Consider the following 18,961-nt stretch of genomic DNA (forward strand, 5'->3'; position numbering starts at 1 on the left):
CGGAATTTGGACCTAGGATCTCCTCATCCGCAGTCAGACTTCTTTGACCACTAGGCTATCCCAAAATTGCTTTTTTTTTTTTTTTTTTTTCAAAATGTTCTGTAACTAATACCGCAGGAACAGAATGAGTTGTGATATCCAACACGGAACAAAAATAGAAAAGTTTTTCTTGCCCCAGAACCTCACTCAACCCTTTGTAGCACACATATAATATTCTTGGTGTCTCTGCACGTTGGGATATCAAAGTCATTCGATACTTTTTTTATACTTGTGTTTGCGTTATTTTTATTTGAATCATAAACGTGATTTTATTTTCCCAATTTCATATCTAAATCTGATTTTATATCAGAATCTGATCTTTTATTTTTATTTATTTATGTGTTTGTTTTTTGCAAATAAATTATTAAATAAAAATTATAGCTTTATTTATTTATTTATTTATTTGAAATTGCTTATTTATTTTATTTATTATTTTAAATGTTTTTTATCTTATTTTATTTTTTTAGTTATTGCCTATATACAGCACTGCACAATGAAGGCTTCATCCAATTTCTTTGGAAAAGAAGAATTTTTTTTTTTTTTCTGAAACAGTAAGACGCAATTCATTTGTAGCAAAACAATGTTAACGAGCGGTATTATAAATGAATAAAAGAAAATTCCATGTTTTACTGCTTCCTAAGTTAACATATTAACTCATCCAATTTGTTTCCTGTCGTAATGCTCATTTACTTGATGATAGCGAATTTCTGGGTGAATGCTTACCTAAATGTCCGTGTTTTTTTCTCGGGCCTTGCACTCTGGTAACATTTGTATTAATTCACCGACTGAGTTCATTCGCAAAATTGCTCTTTTGTGTATGTAGCATAATCAAATATATTTCCAGGAACTTTAATTGAAAAGTTTTGTATTTTATTTAGTACCAGCTGCATTGCCTGGCTTTGCACGGTCTACCTCGAAAATTAAAACTAATCTCAAGTGACGCATGTTCAACAATCAGGTTTCAATTACAGCCGGGAAAAATTACTGTAATATTTCCAGTCAAAATTATCTTTCTTAAAGAAAGAAAACGGGAAATCAAAAATTCCCGAATAAATTAAACGCAACTCTCCATAAATGCAACTGGAATTTTTGATTATCTTCTGCTGGCAGTAGAGAGAACAAAAACTAGCATGTTGTGGCCATCACGAAACTTTCTTCTATAGGGTCAGCTTGGGTGGAATGGGTATAAAAACAGGTATTTTTGAAATGATTATCAAACTATTCAAATCTGATATCCAACGATTAAAAAATCGTAACTGAATTTTTACATTTCGACAATACACTTCACATATCTATAGTTATTATTGCTGAAATAATGTTATTATTTTGTGAAAAAGCTGTTATTTCAAACACTGTTTTATAATCATTCCACCCCATGGGGTGGTATTAAATGGGTAGTATTTTTTTATTAAACTTTAGAGTGAAAACATGAATTTAATTATTATTTTTTTACAAAAATATATTAATGTAAGGGTAAAAATCTATTGAACAATATAGTCTGTAATTTCACTGCAATAAATGGTATAATATCCACAATTATTGAGGATTGGCTGACTTAGTTTTTCGATGGTCTGTTCTTTTTCAAACTCCTTTTTTGCATTATTGTGGAAGGTGGAAAATTTCCCATCAAAGATTTCTTGAGAATTTTTACAATATAAGCACAAGTATTTAAAGATTCTAGAACTTGAGCAATAAAATATTTTTAAATTTCTTAGCAATGTATTCAACTAGCACTCAATCATCATTTACATAAGTTTAGTGGAGTAGAAGTTTGATCAAACTGTTTTTCAATTTATTTAGTCAGCTCTGGCTTTACCTAGTGGTTGCAGGGCATGAGTGGTAATAGGTGATAGGCGAATGATAATTTAATTATCGATAGCATGCTTTACAGTTTCATATGTCAGATGGCTTCCATGTTTTTTCAAATGCCTTCCAAAAGGTTTGAAACATTCTTCAAAGATTGTGTCTTCCATTCAGCCAGATTTAGTGCTCGTAGTTTCGTAGTTCGTAGTTGTAAGCAGCCATTTCCCCGATGTTGATTCGATATTTATCAATTCTTGATGGAACTACGTTTTCATTGCGGCTATAAGAACACTAAAAATAGTTCACGTAACAAAACCTTTGTTTACCAGTGTTATCAAACGAGGAAGATGATACTTCTTCGTCTTGTTTGGCTAGTGCTAATTGTTTTACATTTGTAGTTGAGTTATTTCTCATATTGCCGAATCGATTTATTTTAATTCTTTCTGTTTCGAATGTTTCTAATGTCTGAATTATGATTTAATTCTGTCATGCATAATCGGTAAAGTTATCACGGATACATAGTGGTAGTTTTCTTTTCAATTGATCTTCCATTATTTATTTAAACTTATCGAATTCTGTAATTTTTCTACCATTTTAATTCACACATGATAAAAAATAAAAATGGTTTACAATTGACTTGCGAAATCTCGCCAAGAGTTCTTTGCTCGCACTATACTAAAATAATAACCCTAAACTATAATCGCAATATTTTGGCGATGAAAATTTCATCGTTAAATATGTTTCATTTCTTTCTACGAAAAATATATTCAAGAAACTATTTTGCATACTGTCCATTCCAACTAAATGCTGCAGTAAAATAAGGTTAGTTAAATTAATTATTTTTAAACTAGGCGGAGATGAAAGCCCTAATTCTTCTGCTAATGTCATCAAATCCTTCTTCCGAGCTTAAGATTTGAAAAAAAAATCCCATATTCTTACAAATTCACACAAAACAATAAAAAAAATTACCTGGTACAACGCTAAAACAAAATGCATCGAATAGAATCGTTGATAATTTCATGCATTTCGTTAATAAATACTCTTAACAAACTTCCTATGTTTACCAACAGACACAAGTGGAAGCAATGTTTTACCTCTTTCTTTAATATTGTAAATCACCGCAAGGTAGCGCATTTGAGCGCTGGAGTTGCGAATTCACGCTAATTTAAAATGAGATCGCGCAAACGATAATTTTCTGATATGAAATTGTGTTCCATTAGGCTCAAAAATTGCTTTTAAATTTTTTTCCCGGTGATTTTACAGCCTTTTTTTTTTTTTTTTTGAAATTCAAAGGAATTTAATCATTTTCAGGGTTATTTTTCGCGGGCTTTCAAAGGATCCGGTTGAGAGTATAATCATCTGCTGCATATGCTGCATATCTATGCACGAACTGTGAACGGGAGTGACGAAAAAAACTTGAAAATAACGACTTATCAGTAACCCGAATGTGACTTTTAAGTTTCTTCCTCTTCATTGAAGAAAATATGGAGTTTTTGATAATGTTTTTGAGTTTTTCAAATGTAGTTTCATATGTTTTTGTTTAAACAATAAATAACTTTTTTTTTATAATTTTAGGTTTAGAAATTCTCAATTTTCTGATAGCTTGAATTTTGACAAGGAATGATTTTTATTTTCTTATTTTTTATGAGTCATTTCATGAATGTACAAATACTGGTAAAACATGAAGCGTAAATTAGTATTACAAATATTTGAAATTTTTCTGAGTTATGAATGTTTTAAAAGTATCTTAACTTTTTGATCAACACTTTTTCTATACCACATGTCATCTAAAATATATATTTTTACTTAATATTACATCAGACTATTTTGTTGCATCTGTTATTTTCAAATACGCCTATTTTAAACCCTAACAATGTCGTCAAAACCTGACTTTTCTTTGATTGCACCTGATCGAATTTCTAACCATTTTCTTTCGCAAACCTTTTAGCTTGGAGTCTTCTCTGAATCATCAGAAACAGCCCTTCTGGGACCATTAATCCCATTTTACTTCCTTCTTTGTTTTCAGTCTTATGTTCGTAGGCATTATTCTATTCCTTTTTGGCTAACAAATGGAAAATAACTTTGTAATGAGTCACCATTTGTTCAGTTCTTCCCAATTATTGCTTGGAATAAATTTTCAAATATAGATTTTCCTTTCATAAAATCAATCCAGAATTATCGAAAATAAGTTGATGTAATATTTATTTTTATTATACTAACTAAACATTAACTATATGTCTACCTTTTAATGCAATCGTGTGCCTTGTTCGATACGTTTCCATTACAATTATTCATTTTTGTAAAAATAAGGAAAATTCGGAAAGAATTCTTGACATCTAAAAACGAAATACTTAAAAGTCAATAATATATATATATAAATATATATATATATATATATATATATATATATGTGTGTGTGTGTGTGTGTGTTACCGTTAAAGTATGAAATCCGTTATATTAAAGAATACCTAGTTATTTCATGGTTTAACTAGTTATTTCATAGAATAACGATCTGCAGCCCGTTAAAGTGTAAAATAATCTATATCATATATAGACGACATATGATGTAGACGACAAATACATTTATTTCCACCCCTGTGTTACCCTCAAAATGTTCGTGTAAAACCCAGTGTGTCAACAAAAAATATTTTGTTTTAGAAATAATGTTCTTTGTAATTCCAAGTGTCATTTTAGTAATCCTTCTTGTAACAAATAATTTTATGGTACGTTTCAATAAATACCATTTATACGCTGCATAAGTTAGATAAATTGCTTATTTTTCACTTTAATTGTCTATCATTAGCTTATTTATAGAATACCTAGTTATTTCATTTTAGATAAATTGTTTATTTTACACTTTAACTGTCTCTCATTAGTTACTTTATAGAATACCTAGTAGCTTCATAGAATAACCAGTTAAAGTGTCAAATAACGATATAATGTATATATATATATATATATATATATATATATATATATATATATATATATATATATATATATATATATATATATATATATATATATATATATATATATATATATATATATATATATATATATATATATATATATATATATATATATATATATAATTAATATATATATATGTCTCGTAGGTCAAATGGTACATACTGCATATAATTCTCAAAATTATCAAATTATGGTGATTCCCTTAAGCAAAAAAATCTTGATGTGCATTCAAAAAACTTTACATTTTCGATTTGTTAAAAAGCCTTAGTTGACATTACAACTACTAAAAATATTCTAATAGATTATATGTGTATTTGAACGCAGTTTTTCTCAATATACTTTACTAGTAGTAAGAGTTACTAGAGAAAGTAATTGCAACTATTTCCGATGTTATCATATAGCTCTCTAGTGTCGAGAATCCTACACTCTGTCATAAAAACCGAAGTCAGCTACCTCTTTTCTAACTGGGCCTATTATTAGACAATATTTTTACTTTTATCTCTTAGATAGAGAAAAAGAGATGTGATAGAAATACGTCTCTTTCCAGAAGTTTCTTCATGTCAATATTTATAGAGAAAGGTCATGATTTTATTCCAGCATTATTAATGTGAGAGCATTAAATTGGTCTATTTGGAGTTATCGCGTATTTCAGTTTATTTCCAGCTTATAATAAAAGACAAAGTATGCAAATGTACTTGCCTTTTGCAGGTAAACGGTAGTATCTGCAGAAATGAATTTTCGAGATATTTGAAGAAGCGCGTTTTGGATTCAATACTAACAACAGCGAAATCTTGGATTAAGACTTATTTTTTCGACCGCTACCATATAAGCAAGCTTGTACAATAAATCTAACGTGCAATAGATGACAAAATGGGAGAGAAAAAAGGCGAAAAATGTTCAAATTTCAGATGCTTTTTACTAAAACTCGACTGGTTAACATTTTTATTTAAATACATTTATATATATATATATATATATATATATATATATATATATATATATATATATATATATATATATATATATATATATATGTGTGTGTGTGTGTGTGTGTGTGTGTGTGTGTGTGTGTGTGTGTGTGTGTATACATATATATATATATATGTTTACATTTTACCAAATTTTCCTGAATCTTTGAAATTTAGTAGGAAAATGTCTGGCAAAGTGAAATGGTTAAGATAACTGAGCCTTTTCAAGGTAAACAAATAGAAAATTTGTCTTGAAAATTACAGTGCATAAAGAAAGAACATTGTATTTTATGATAAACCTTGCATTGAAGCATTATTTTTATTTTTTGTCAGTAAAATTTTACCTTCAAAAAAATTGGAAAAATTTCACTTCTTTTTTCCATGGGACAAATTGAAAAATGAAATATTTTCTATTCTATTGTGAAAAATATTTTTGAATAAATTAAAGAGCAAATAAAATGATAATTGAATAAATGAATTGAAATAAGACAATAGACTAATAAATACATAAGTTAACTATTTAATAGGATGATTAAAGGAAAAATTAATGAGTAAATAAAATTTTAATATTTCATGACGCCATCAGGTTAGTTTACAGTTATGGCAATACTAATTAACAGACTTCATTGGAATTTTTTATGTACTATGCTCCGCGATTACTACAACAGGTGGGGGTTACTTCAACACTATATAAGTTCTACTTCAAATTCATCATCATTGTTGAAAGCAAATTTCGGATGTTGATGACAAGGCACCATTTTGAGGTACTTCACATTGTGAGAAGACTCAGATGGAACCCAGGGAGACTAAAAGTTGCCGTCCGTGGGTACACATGGTTTTATGTCCTTGGGTACAAAGGTACGCCATTTTGGTTTTGCAGGCCAGTCACATCAACAGGACCAATTTTACAACTTCAAAAATCAGAAACAAATCCTTCAAGATATAGGGAATCATGATACCTACAACAAAAATGAATGATACAATCCATGACGGACCAAAAAAAAAATTGCTCTTTTTTTTTTTGCTTAGATCCTACTAAAACCGAAAAAATGTGATAGAATCTTAAATATTTGTTTGATGGCGTTGAAACTTCCTGGGGTACTGGAGAGGGTTGTGACATACATGTTGAACCTCAGTTCGGATCTCTCGACGATAACAAGAATTTCCCGACCAACGTCCGTAGGTACAACCGTCCTTGGATACTGCAGCTTCCCCTACACTTTTTTTTTTACTTTCACGGACTGTAAAAGTACTTATATTTGGGAGCACTTATTTTAATTTTCGGAAAAATAGAGATATCAGCATTTTTATGATCTGAAAATTTTGCGTATTTTATACCAACAGAAGCAAATGTTAATTATACAATGTATAATATACATATAAAGTTAAAATACTTCGCGAGGATTAAATTTTCGTGATTACGGAAGCTTTGCGAAAATCACGGAAAATAAAAGCCTCGGGGAAACATGCTTTTATACAGTATTTAAAAAATGATTTTGCGATTGAAAAATTTTTGATTGAAAACCTTCAAAGCATCCACGATTAAACTTTAAAGTGCATTTAATTCAAGATATCAAAATACTCACAAGATCCATAATGATATATTTAAAGCAATCAATTTTGAATAATTGTTTGCATAAATTTTCCCAAAGCATACAGTGACCTAATTTATTTTCAGCTAAAGAGAGTAAAGTTAGTAGAATAATCAAAAAGAGATTAAAGTACATACCTAAACTGAATGAATGAAAAACTCTACTGTTTATGAAATACGTGAAAAGATAGAACTTGTTGCCACACCTTTTATTTTCTTTCTTTCGGTGCTTAATTGCACAGGTTTATTTTGATGAGGACTACAATCTGAGTGCCTTGCTTCCCTTACGCCATGATATATTTTTATTACACATATAAACAATACGTGGAAGATTTACATTACAAATTCCGAATTTTCACACCTTCAGTAGCGAAAATTTTAAGGTGATAAAAAAACAGCTATGCATCGCAACTGGTGGCGAAAATTGAAACCTGCTTAAAGCACACAAATTAATAGATGTTTAACAAAGGAAAATATTAAATGACGAGAATTTTTCACAACGTTTGCTTTTACGTTGGGGAAAAAAAAAAAAAGGAGCACATAAAATATATTAAGCGGCAGCCATTTGGAATGTTCGTTACTACTGCAAAAGGCGAAATCGCAGACAGCCGCCATGTTTGAAATTACCTATTTATATATTTAATATATGTACCTCAAGTTATTTGCGTCTATTAATAAAACTATAATTCAATCAGTTTATGTCGTATATATGCTGCACTTTACTTTTTTTTTTAAGAAATTCATAAATACAGTAGATGTTTATTTATTCACTTATTTTTTATTTATACAGATGCTAATCATCTTCGCATACATAGGAGACCGCGAACAAAGAGACTTTGCTTCTGAGTAGAACACGGGAAAAATTTCTTACACTAGACAAGGAAATAGCACCTAGGTGGGAATCAAACCGAAAACCTCCGAAATACGAAGTAAGTTTCCATTACACAGTCACAGAGCATTCAGAAGAGATAAAATAGATGGAGTGAAGACTTTCATTAGTGAGGGAAAGACCCCAAGTCACGTGCTAGATTTTAAAGTTGGAAGAAACCAGGTTTGTGTCGCTAGTCTCATTGAAAATGTGTCAACCATTCGCTGTTGTTGAATTACGTGGACTTGGGTCTTTGCCTCAACTTTGGCTAAGCCAATGATTAGACCTGCTCCCTTCATTTACAAATTCCTGCTCTAAATCACGGAGGTCCAAATACATTCTTATTCAGGGGCGGCTCGCGACAGGGGCAAGGGGAGACTGGGCATCCACATCTTTTGTGGCTTAATTTTAAAATACTTGCCGGTTATCCTATTATTAGAAATAAAATTTGTTGTTACCAAAATACTCCCGCTAAATCGAGTATAGCAAACTTGACAAAGGACATTTCAATTACATTACGTTATTGCTGCTGCAACCCCTCCCTCCGCCCCGCCCCCCTTCTCGGTTTTATTACTCTTAGTAGCAGTGTTGTCATTGTGTTTAGTTATTTTCATTTTTAGATTAAAGTTAAAAATTAATTATTTTTTATTAGATGCATTTTGGCCTCATTACGCGGCTATTAGAGAGCCGGACACTACAGTGCGAGCTCCGGTTAGAAATGGTCGCAGATTCTGAATAAAATTATCTTGCATGCGTATAAAAAAGAAAAAAAAACCATCCTACTCTAAGAGCATGTCCCCTCCCACCTTGTGGTTCCATAGCAGTTAGCCAAGTCGAGTTTTCAGAAAAGGGGAACCCTATTTCATTTTTGTGAAGGAAAAAAAAAATCACTACAGTGTTATTAGAAAGAAAAACAAGCACATGAATAAAAATGACATATGGCAGTGTTTTCTTCGGAATTCAAAAGAAAATACAATCGTAAAATATTTACAGCTATTACATTATTAAGGAACTTTTGAAAATCTGTATTACTTGCAGTACCTAACTCTACGTTCTTCGAAAAAGGGACAGCCAATTTAAAATTTAGTGATATTAAAAAAAAAAACTTAAATTTTAAGTAGGGAGACCGGGACAGGTTTTCGCGCTTTTTTTAAATTATTTTTTTTTATTTTTTATTTATTTACCTAAGTTTGAAAAACTGTATTACACCATTAAGAGAAACCTTGGCTACAACGTGGAATTACTTACATCAATTAATTAAGCTTTGTTTTACAGAAAAATAGTTTTAAGTGTCGTTATCTCACGTGCGAAAATGTGCCCCGTGACCGGGGCAAGTTTTCGCATACCTTGTTAATAGACAGGGGCAAGTTTTCGCATGCACTTTTATCAATATAATTTAGGAAATCAAACAAAATATTTTTAAAGTAGGTTATTTATTGATTTTCAGTAAATATACATTTAAAAAAAACTCATCACCAACTTGGCTACTTAATAATTTTAATACATGTAGGACTGTTAAAAACACTAAACATCATCGTCACTGTCACAATTAATGCATACAAAGAACATAGGATTTCCTTTTGATGTAAGACTCGTGGTCCATCTTTTGCAACGAGTGCACTTTACCGATATCTCTTTAGCCTTAGATTTACTGTACAATTCTAAGCAGTAAACAATTGTACAGTAAACATGCCGGTGAGATAATTTCAGTAGTTATAGAACATGATGAACCAGGAGGTGCACTTGATGGACCAGGAGTCACATTTGATGAGTCAAAAACTGCACTTGATAGACCAAGAGTCGCATTCGATGAGTCGAAAACCGAAGTTGATGGGCCAGGAGTCGCACTTAATGAGGCAGGAGCACGGAACTGTCTGGAAGTTTCAGTTACCTTTTCAGAGATTAACTTTCTACAATAATTTACCAAAGTCCTGTCGCACAATCCGAACTCTGCCGCAACACTTTTTATACTTATTCCTTCTTTTACTTTGTTAACAGTTTCTACCATAGTCTCTATGGTGTACTTGCCTCTTTCAGACTTCTTTTTGTAGTGTCGTACCATGACAAATCTGAAAACCAAACTCAAAGATCAATATCAAGTCATAATAATCAAGTTATTCTGTGAACATATCAGTTTAATGCTATTTTTATAAACACTTAGGCCTATTTTATTTTAACATGTATCTCTCATGAATGATTGAGATTATGATTTATTTTTTGTCTGTTTTTTGTTTAAAAATATAAGCTGTCAAATAAGAAGCTTACCTTTTCATGTGTATTTAACTATTCATGCTTCATTTAAGAGTAAATAATATAATAAACATCGATAAATAGTAGCAATCGAAGAGGGAGGGACATATTTTCGATGCGACGGGGCACGTTTTCGATGCGAAAATATGCCCCGCTTGGTTTTTGAAAACGTGCCCCGTCGCCATGTTTTTTTTTTTAACTTCACGCAGACGGTCAAAAAATGAATTTTATGGACAAACTATCACATCACTGGTAGCTCCTAAATGTGCTCTTTTGAAATATTACAACAGACAAAAACTTAACTTAAGACGTATATGTTTGTTTTTAGTTTAAATGAGGTCATTAAAATTTACTTACCTGTATAAAAACAAGTGAAACTGACGTTAAGCAGCGATGTGAACAGCTATCCAACTGAAACTCTCGTAGTTGTCGTCTAGTGGCACTGCTTTCAAATAGTCTGGTCGATGCTTCGCTATACCGGCTCGCTAACGAGTTAAAGTCAAATCGAAAACGTGCCCCGCGCGAAAACCTGTCCCGGTCTCCCCTATCATTTTAAATGAATAAACACGTTTTTTTCCTTAAAAAATAAAAACAAACACCGATGTACGGCTCATACTGTTCTTCATGAGCACCAGGTTCACAATTAAGGGGTAGTATCAAGCCGGACTAACCTCCTGTGCGGGACCTTCCCCGGCTCAAATGTGTCACGGCCGCAGATCACTGTCGGCCTCCGCTGTCGGGGAGGGGGCTACCTCGTGACCTCAACCACCACCCACGCCAGTGTGATAAAATCTGAGGTTACACTTTAAAAGGTGGGGAAAAGTACGTTATAAACAATGGCATGCCGCAGTTTTAAAAACATGAATTGATAAATAAGCAGAATTCTAGTTTATTTAAAATTAAAATATCATCGTGATACTCAGAGTAAATTAAAGAACAATACATGGGCTCTCGGGTCCGCATGTGTTCACACTTCTAACAAATAAAATATTAGGATGAAAATTGTAAATTTCAGTATTGGGAACTCGAGAAAGGTTTCCCACAGCATTTTTTTTTTTTTTAAATAGGCTGTAGCTAATGAAGAGTTTAAGTTCACGGTTTCAATTATGAAACATTTCCAGATAACCCCCTTCCTCGCCCGCTTATCATTGACGATCGTCTGAAAGGGGGTTTTCAGAAATTCAATTTAGAAAAAATATTCCGGGAGAGTGTTGCCGAATCTCAAAGTTTCCTTCATATCATTAAGATTAATCTTCAACAGTTGTGCTCAATCGATGGCCCGCGGGTCAGATAAGGTTAGCGAAGCTCATCAATGTGGTCAGCTATTACGTTTCCTGTTACGAATAACAAACCATCTTTATTCGGCAATTATATTTCTGGATTTCTGGCGCCAAATAGTCAGAAATTAGTTTCTTAATTTCTTACTTCTTAAATATGTGTTGAAACTTCGTATCGTTAAACTAAGCTTTATAGTTATAATAACAATTTCTCGTTTGAAATGTTCTTTCCTTTTTCGTGTTTTTCCATGCCTTAAACTAGTTTATACATACCTAGCATGCTGATTATAATTCAGGCATGATTCAGAAACTAACTTTCATCGAAGTTACTACCAGTGCAGCAGTTGTAAAATATATTTGGAAGGACGCAACTCGTTTTCCTGGGAAAATAAATGTCACGACTGACGGATTTTTGTTTCATCGCCTTAGATGATTTAGCCAACTTTAATTTGAAAGCACACTCGTAAAAAAGGTGTTTTCAAACCAATTTACAGTCAACTTGCAAGATAATTTAAATAGGTAACCAAATATTAAGAGGGGCGACGTTTCCTAGAGTTCTCTGTCAACTACAAGACTTTAATACGCAGACAAAAATTTTATTTTATTTTCTCCACTAGGTTTTCTCGCAGCACTGTTTCAATTAGTATTAACGTACACTCTAGTTTTTTTCTTTTACGTAAAAGATAAATGTCTAGCAACTGGCAACACAAAATAACCCACCAGAAATAACCACTAAACTTATTTCCATTGCGGCCTTCATTCCAGCATTTTCCGAACTACTCAAATGACACTAAAGCAGTTCTATGTCAGGAGAATTTCCGGTCCGGATATCCAAGACCATATGCGTCATTTTGTGTCATCAAGAACTGACTCTTGGGAACTATCATTCTGTCCCAGTCTTTTCGTATCCTAGAGATTGTTTTTCTTTTTTCGATTGAAGCTCTGTATTTCTTCGTGTTTTGGTAGTTACATCAAATGAAAGTTAAACTTCAATTTGAGCTTCTGGAGCAACTGAATAAGAAATATCTCAACACAAAATTGCTAAACATTTTTGTAGGGATATTATCATTATTTTATTTATTCTTTATATGAAGGCTGAGCAGAATAGTTTTACGATTCGTCGTAGGAAAATATCATTTATCTCATTAATTGAAACTCCTCTCTACCTCTTCCTTTTTGTAAGAAATATTCTTCCTAGATAAATAGCGTTTCATGTGCTACTTTCGACGTGCATGCGCAGAGCTTTTGTTTATATAAAATTATTTAGCAAATGAGGCAGTGGAGGGGGGGGGGGTAAAGGACAAAATTAAAATTTTTGTTGGAAACCAGTACAAATACTAGGAGAACCTCTCCGCTGCTTTGGGGTTAGAGATGGTACTGGTACTAGTAGTTGTGGTGGGTGGTGCTATACAGCATGATTTAGAAAAAAATAGTGCGGTTTACTACACCGTAGAAAGCTAGATAATCTACCATATTCAACACTTACACTTAACGCAGCCATTGCTAAGTGTCTTGAAAAAAAAATCCAGATAGAGAGACACGCAGCGTAATCTAGCAGTAAAGTATGTTACTTCACTTTCACTGATTTTTCCTCGCTTCTCTTCTTTCTTTACTTCTAGTTTTCTGGAGTGTAAGACAACTCAACATTAACCAGTTAAGGGATAATAAATGTATTTTCTAGTTAGTGGTAGTAAAAGTAGTAACAATCGACATTCAGAAATTGATAAATTTCAAATTGAACCAGTTGGGGTACGTTCACCCCACCTTAAAAAGGGTGAAACGATGCGATCAAACGACGCATGAAAGCATTGCCTTTTTTTTCGTATAGAGAAAAATCTAACATAAAATCAAAATATACACTCATGTGTGTGAAAATTGCAACTACAGGTAGGACTCATTGGAAATGAATAAAATTTGTTACACATATTACTCATCGTGCTACAAATAAACGATCAAAATTACAGATCAATGAAATAAAAATAACCGACGTAAATTAACATCGAATGTAGCTACCCCACGCAGCTAAGCGAGCCTGTACACGTTTTGGCATCGAATCATAGCGATGCAAAATGTCACGATTGGGAATAGCATACCATATGACTTGAATATGAAGCCGAAGTTCATCCGGTACCAACAGCCGGACGAGACAGATGGGTGAGTCCCCGACCAACGAAATCCGAGACGTACTCAATATGCGCCATATCCGGATAACGGGCAGGCCTAGGAAGTAGCGTTACCTGTCGTGCATCGAAGAACACGTACGTTACGTGCAACCTGTGGACGTGCATTGTCTTGCTGAAACACTGCACTAGGAATTATCTAAAGAAAGGGTAGTACCTCCAGCCTCAAAGCATCCCTGAAATAGAGCTCGCTATTGAGGCTACCCGTAATTCGGCCTAGATAGAACTGCCCTAGATATTCAAAAGCGCTACAGATTATGACGCCTGGCGTCATATCAGTATGTCGTCAGATTACACACTCTGGTAGCTGACGTTCCCATGTGTAGCATCTGATGCATACAAGTCTCCAATTATCATCTAATAACAATAAAGTTGTAAATACTTTTTATTAAGTAGTAATGAGTCATTTTATTTTCAATGGTGTGCCTATCATCCTAGTTGACTATTCTGCTTATTTTTTTGTCAAGAAGACACATCATCTTTAAAAGTTAAGTACCCTTCTTTTTTTTCTTTCTACTGTTAATTTGCTTTTACTTATGTTTTAATGGACTGTATAACATAAAGTTTCAATTAAAAAATAAACTTCTTAGACTCGAATATTTTAGAAGGGTGGCCGACCACTGGGTACTGAAATCTTATGCATTTCCAATAGTCGGCCGTGGCAGATTGACCACTGGTTCTATACTGTTTTTTTGATCTACCCAATAGTCGACTGCGTACTTAAATTTGATCTTCTAATGTTCATCAAATAGTAATTAAAATAAAAAATTGACATAGCGACCATTTAGCTGTTTAGAATAAAAATTCCCTTTCTAGCGTTATTTCTTCAAAAGAAAATGTTGAAATTTTGCGCCTTAATTTTTTTCGACGGAAAGCGTCGTTTCGTCATTTTACTGCTTCTAATGTTGATTTTAGTTTAGAATTCTCAAAAAACAGCGTTGAAAACATGTTGGGAATTCAGTCCATTGTTGTGTTTAGAATATAGGTTTTAATACTCAACTTGTCATTACCAAATGGTAATTTATCGTGGTTTATTTTTAATCAAATGATAACATGTTGATGAAATTGATAAAACAAATGATCTGATTGCAGTTAGCATTTAATAAGCAATAAATAAACATTAACATTGTAAGGAATTAAGATGTAATACATCAATAGTTACGTTAGCTCAAATCATTGCTCATTTCGCTAAACAATTTGCTTCACCAAAGGTTCAAGAAACCTGTATTCTATATCGACCAATTATTCCAAATGTTGGTACCACTTCTTATTACTGCTGCTAACCAAATATTTAATTCATTGGGTTTTCTTCACAAGGAAATCAAAATTTATTTCTTGTTTAAAAGTATGCCGAATTTGTTTTAAAATAACGTGGTTTCAAATTTGCATTCCACTCCATTTTAGTTTATTCATTGTTTACTAATGTTCTTGTTGAAAGCTGTAAGATTATCTTCATGACTTCCTCCATTTCTCAATTTCAATTTACCCACATACAGGCCAATCATCGGGCAATTACTGGGGGGGGGGGGGGGGGGCAATTGACTCTATGTATTTTCGAAACAAAATTTTAACATGCATTTTTGCTTGTATTTTGATGCCTTTCTCCTATAAAATGCACTGAATTCATACCCTTTAACAACCCCCCCCCCCCCCCGGAGAAAACTTTAAAAATACGGACCTGCTAACATAATTCGTCTTACTCCAGCTCGTTTATAATAAAAGTACCTGTTTGTTATGATAAATTTTGTTTTAGATGTCTCTACGATCGCCAATCTTTTAAGTGCTTTTTGAACGGATATTTACTTGCTTTGTTTTAGGTGAACTTGTTTCCAAAACTGCAACTTCAATTTTATATTCCATATGTTGAAGTTTCGTTCTAATGAACATGGACCAGTCAATAGTCCTTGATCATTAGTCCGCCGAATGGAGCGATTATTAGAGGGATTAGTCGCTATCGATCATGAATTGTCTCAACTCTTTTAGTCTTTATCATAGAATACACAGTTAAAACGCTTACGCCGGGGAGCGGAAGGGGGGGGGGATCTACGTTCTCATATTTTCAAATTTCCTTCCCCAAAAAAACCCGGGTCTTCCATTCTTTAATTTCTATTTTCGCAGTATCTGGTAATATTTTAGTACGTGATGTAGAAGATAAGTAATTAAAAAATTTATTGCATGTGATGCATATCCAAACTGGTTGCAAGTTGAAAAATAATATATACACAGATGTAACAAAGACATCCGAGAATGCAAAATTATGTCGTAATTATTGGAATAATTAATTTTGTAAATACAATGCTGTGCTGTAAGTTTCGCATTGAATTTGGTTTAAATTTATTCACTCGTACCCATAAGAGTAATGAAAATGAAAAGGCCGACTACTGGGCTCATCCATTGCCGAGCACAGGATTTCTATGGCCGAGTACTGAAGCATTTTCTTACGGTTAACAATAGGTTTTAAAAGTAAAAATGTTTTTGTTTCTGAAACAATTTAGTGAATCATTATTAGAAAGGAATAGACTAAAGCCTTACTATGTTTTTGTTGTTGTATTGATTTCTAAAATTTATAGGTCAACAAAAACCAAATCGCTGCCTTAAATGTCCGACTACTGCAGCTCTTACTCTATAGAGAGGTAATAATTGCACGGGGTTAAAAAGAAGAGTTCATAATACATTATGGTGGAGTGAAAAAATTCAAAATCTGATGAACGTTAAGTAATAATGTGGAAAAGTTGCCTTTTGTAGAGATATTTAGTCATGCAAAAGGATTTCGAAAAAAAAAATATCTTGAGGGGTCTCCTGCTCCTTAAAGTTGACCAGTATTGCATAAAAACTGAAAGTTACAATAATTTCAACAAAAATAAAAAATTTATGTAATATCACTTAAGAGTAGGATTTTTGTGTAAATTACACACCGTATGTGATTATTTTAATAATAAATTATATTTTAAAGTTCCACACATGCCTTGAATTTGACCAATGTAGCATCAAAACTGATCAACATTACAAGGCTCCGTACTTTGAGGAAAGAATCAGAAGTCATTATTTGTAAAAATGTGCTGTCGTATTAATTAATCCTTACATAGATATCAAACGAGCTGACGTGTGCATCGCATGACTTCCTTTTACTCCAATTTAATGTCATTTCCCCATTATTGGCAATTTTAGTGTGATTCAATAATTAACTCTAAATATCGACAACGGGGGCCAAATTGAAACCAGATTTATAAAAAAAAATTCACCAAATTTGTCGCCAAAGTGGCGACAAAACTTGGCGACCAAAAGACTGGCGATATATCGCCAAGTGTCGGACAAATTATAACACCACTTGCGTTTACATCGAAATTAACAATGACCCCCCCCCCCCAAAAAAAGGGGCAAAAGACCCCTTTAGAAACAACCGAATGCAACCAAAAGGGAAATTACACAACTAGACCCCCTAATAGTCTACGTACCAAATTTCAACTTTCTAGGACATATCGTTCTTGAGTTATGTGACACATCCGCACATACAGATGTCACAAGAAAACTCGTTGTAATTAACTCGAGAATCGTCAATACAGATATTTCGCGTGCCTATACGCTATAAGGCACTTATCCACGTGTGGTAGAGTCGGAAAAAACGAAACATTCATTCGGGGGTGAGCAAATGGAAATTAAGACGATTTTTGGGTGAAATTTTTTTTACGAATACAATACTTCCTTTTTTGTAAAAGGAAGTGAAAAACGTAATCAAAGTATTTTTTACATAGAGAAAGAAAAAGTTTATTTTTCCCTTAGCGTATTACAAAATTGAAAACGTACGGGTGATAAAGAACGTAAGCACATAACTTTAGTGCAAAATGTAAAATTTACGTGTGATAAAAAACTTGGGTTAAGTATAAAAGTTTGAAAATAAATGTGTAGCTTGCAACATCCCACATAAGTCGCACTTCGAAGCAACAGAAGTTGCTAAGTAAATTTTAATTTCACTCAATAAAGCATAGTTTTGCTGGCAAGTCGGACTTATCTTTACTTCTAACAATGTTTTGCCTTAGTGATGCATTGTGGGGCAATATTTCTAGATTCTAATCTGACTAAGAAATCCATCTTTCCTGGTTAGACAAACTGTGGTTGACGTTTCTTACGTCTAATTTTACGCATCGTCTCATTGTTTTAATGTAACGTGAGGTTTTGTAAATTATACAGTTCAGTAGGTACGCCATCAGGTACCATTTCTTTCCAAGTTTTATCTGAAATTCCAATTTTAGGATGATTAGAGTTTTCCTACTCCCACCTATCAATTAGCTCAAGCATCGAAATTGAAATCTGGAATTATAAATTGTTGTCCAATTGAATTCAACTTTGCCATCATATTTGACGGAAACCATGTTTTCAGATAACGTTTCGAGCTTCAATACTGTAGCTTTGTACACTGGTTACTTTGAGAATCTAAAAAATATAACACTGGAAATGCTGATGTTCATCATCAGAACTTGGTTTGCATCAGATTACGTAGACAAATTCGAAGAATTCGACTGGGCATTCAAAATTTACAATTTTAGATTTCAATTTCGAAGCTGAGACTACGATAAGCAGAAGTGGGAATACTTGACTTCGTCTTTCCAAAATAGGAATTTCAGATGAAACTTTGAAAGAAATGGTACTTGATGGCGTACTTACTGAATTTTATGGTTTTCAAAACCTCACATGTGATACTAACGCAGCGAGACGATAGGTAAAATTAGATAAAGAAGCACTAGCTATAGTTAGTTTTATAACCAAGAGTGGCTGGATTTTATGGCTGTATTTGAGTCTAATTAGAATCTAGAAATAACCACAAAAATAACACTTGAGACCAAAAATTGTCAGGAGTCAAATAGTTCAACTCGCACGCCAAACTATATTTTATATTCCAAGAAAACTCGTTTCTCGGAATGTTTTGTTACATTGTTTTGTTTACATTGTTTGTTACATTGATTACTGTTTTGTTACATTGTTACATTACATTTTGATACCATTTTGTTACATTA

Source organism: Uloborus diversus, chromosome 1 (assembly GCF_026930045.1).
Source record: "Uloborus diversus isolate 005 chromosome 1, Udiv.v.3.1, whole genome shotgun sequence".
NCBI lineage: Eukaryota > Metazoa > Arthropoda > Arachnida > Araneae > Uloboridae > Uloborus > Uloborus diversus.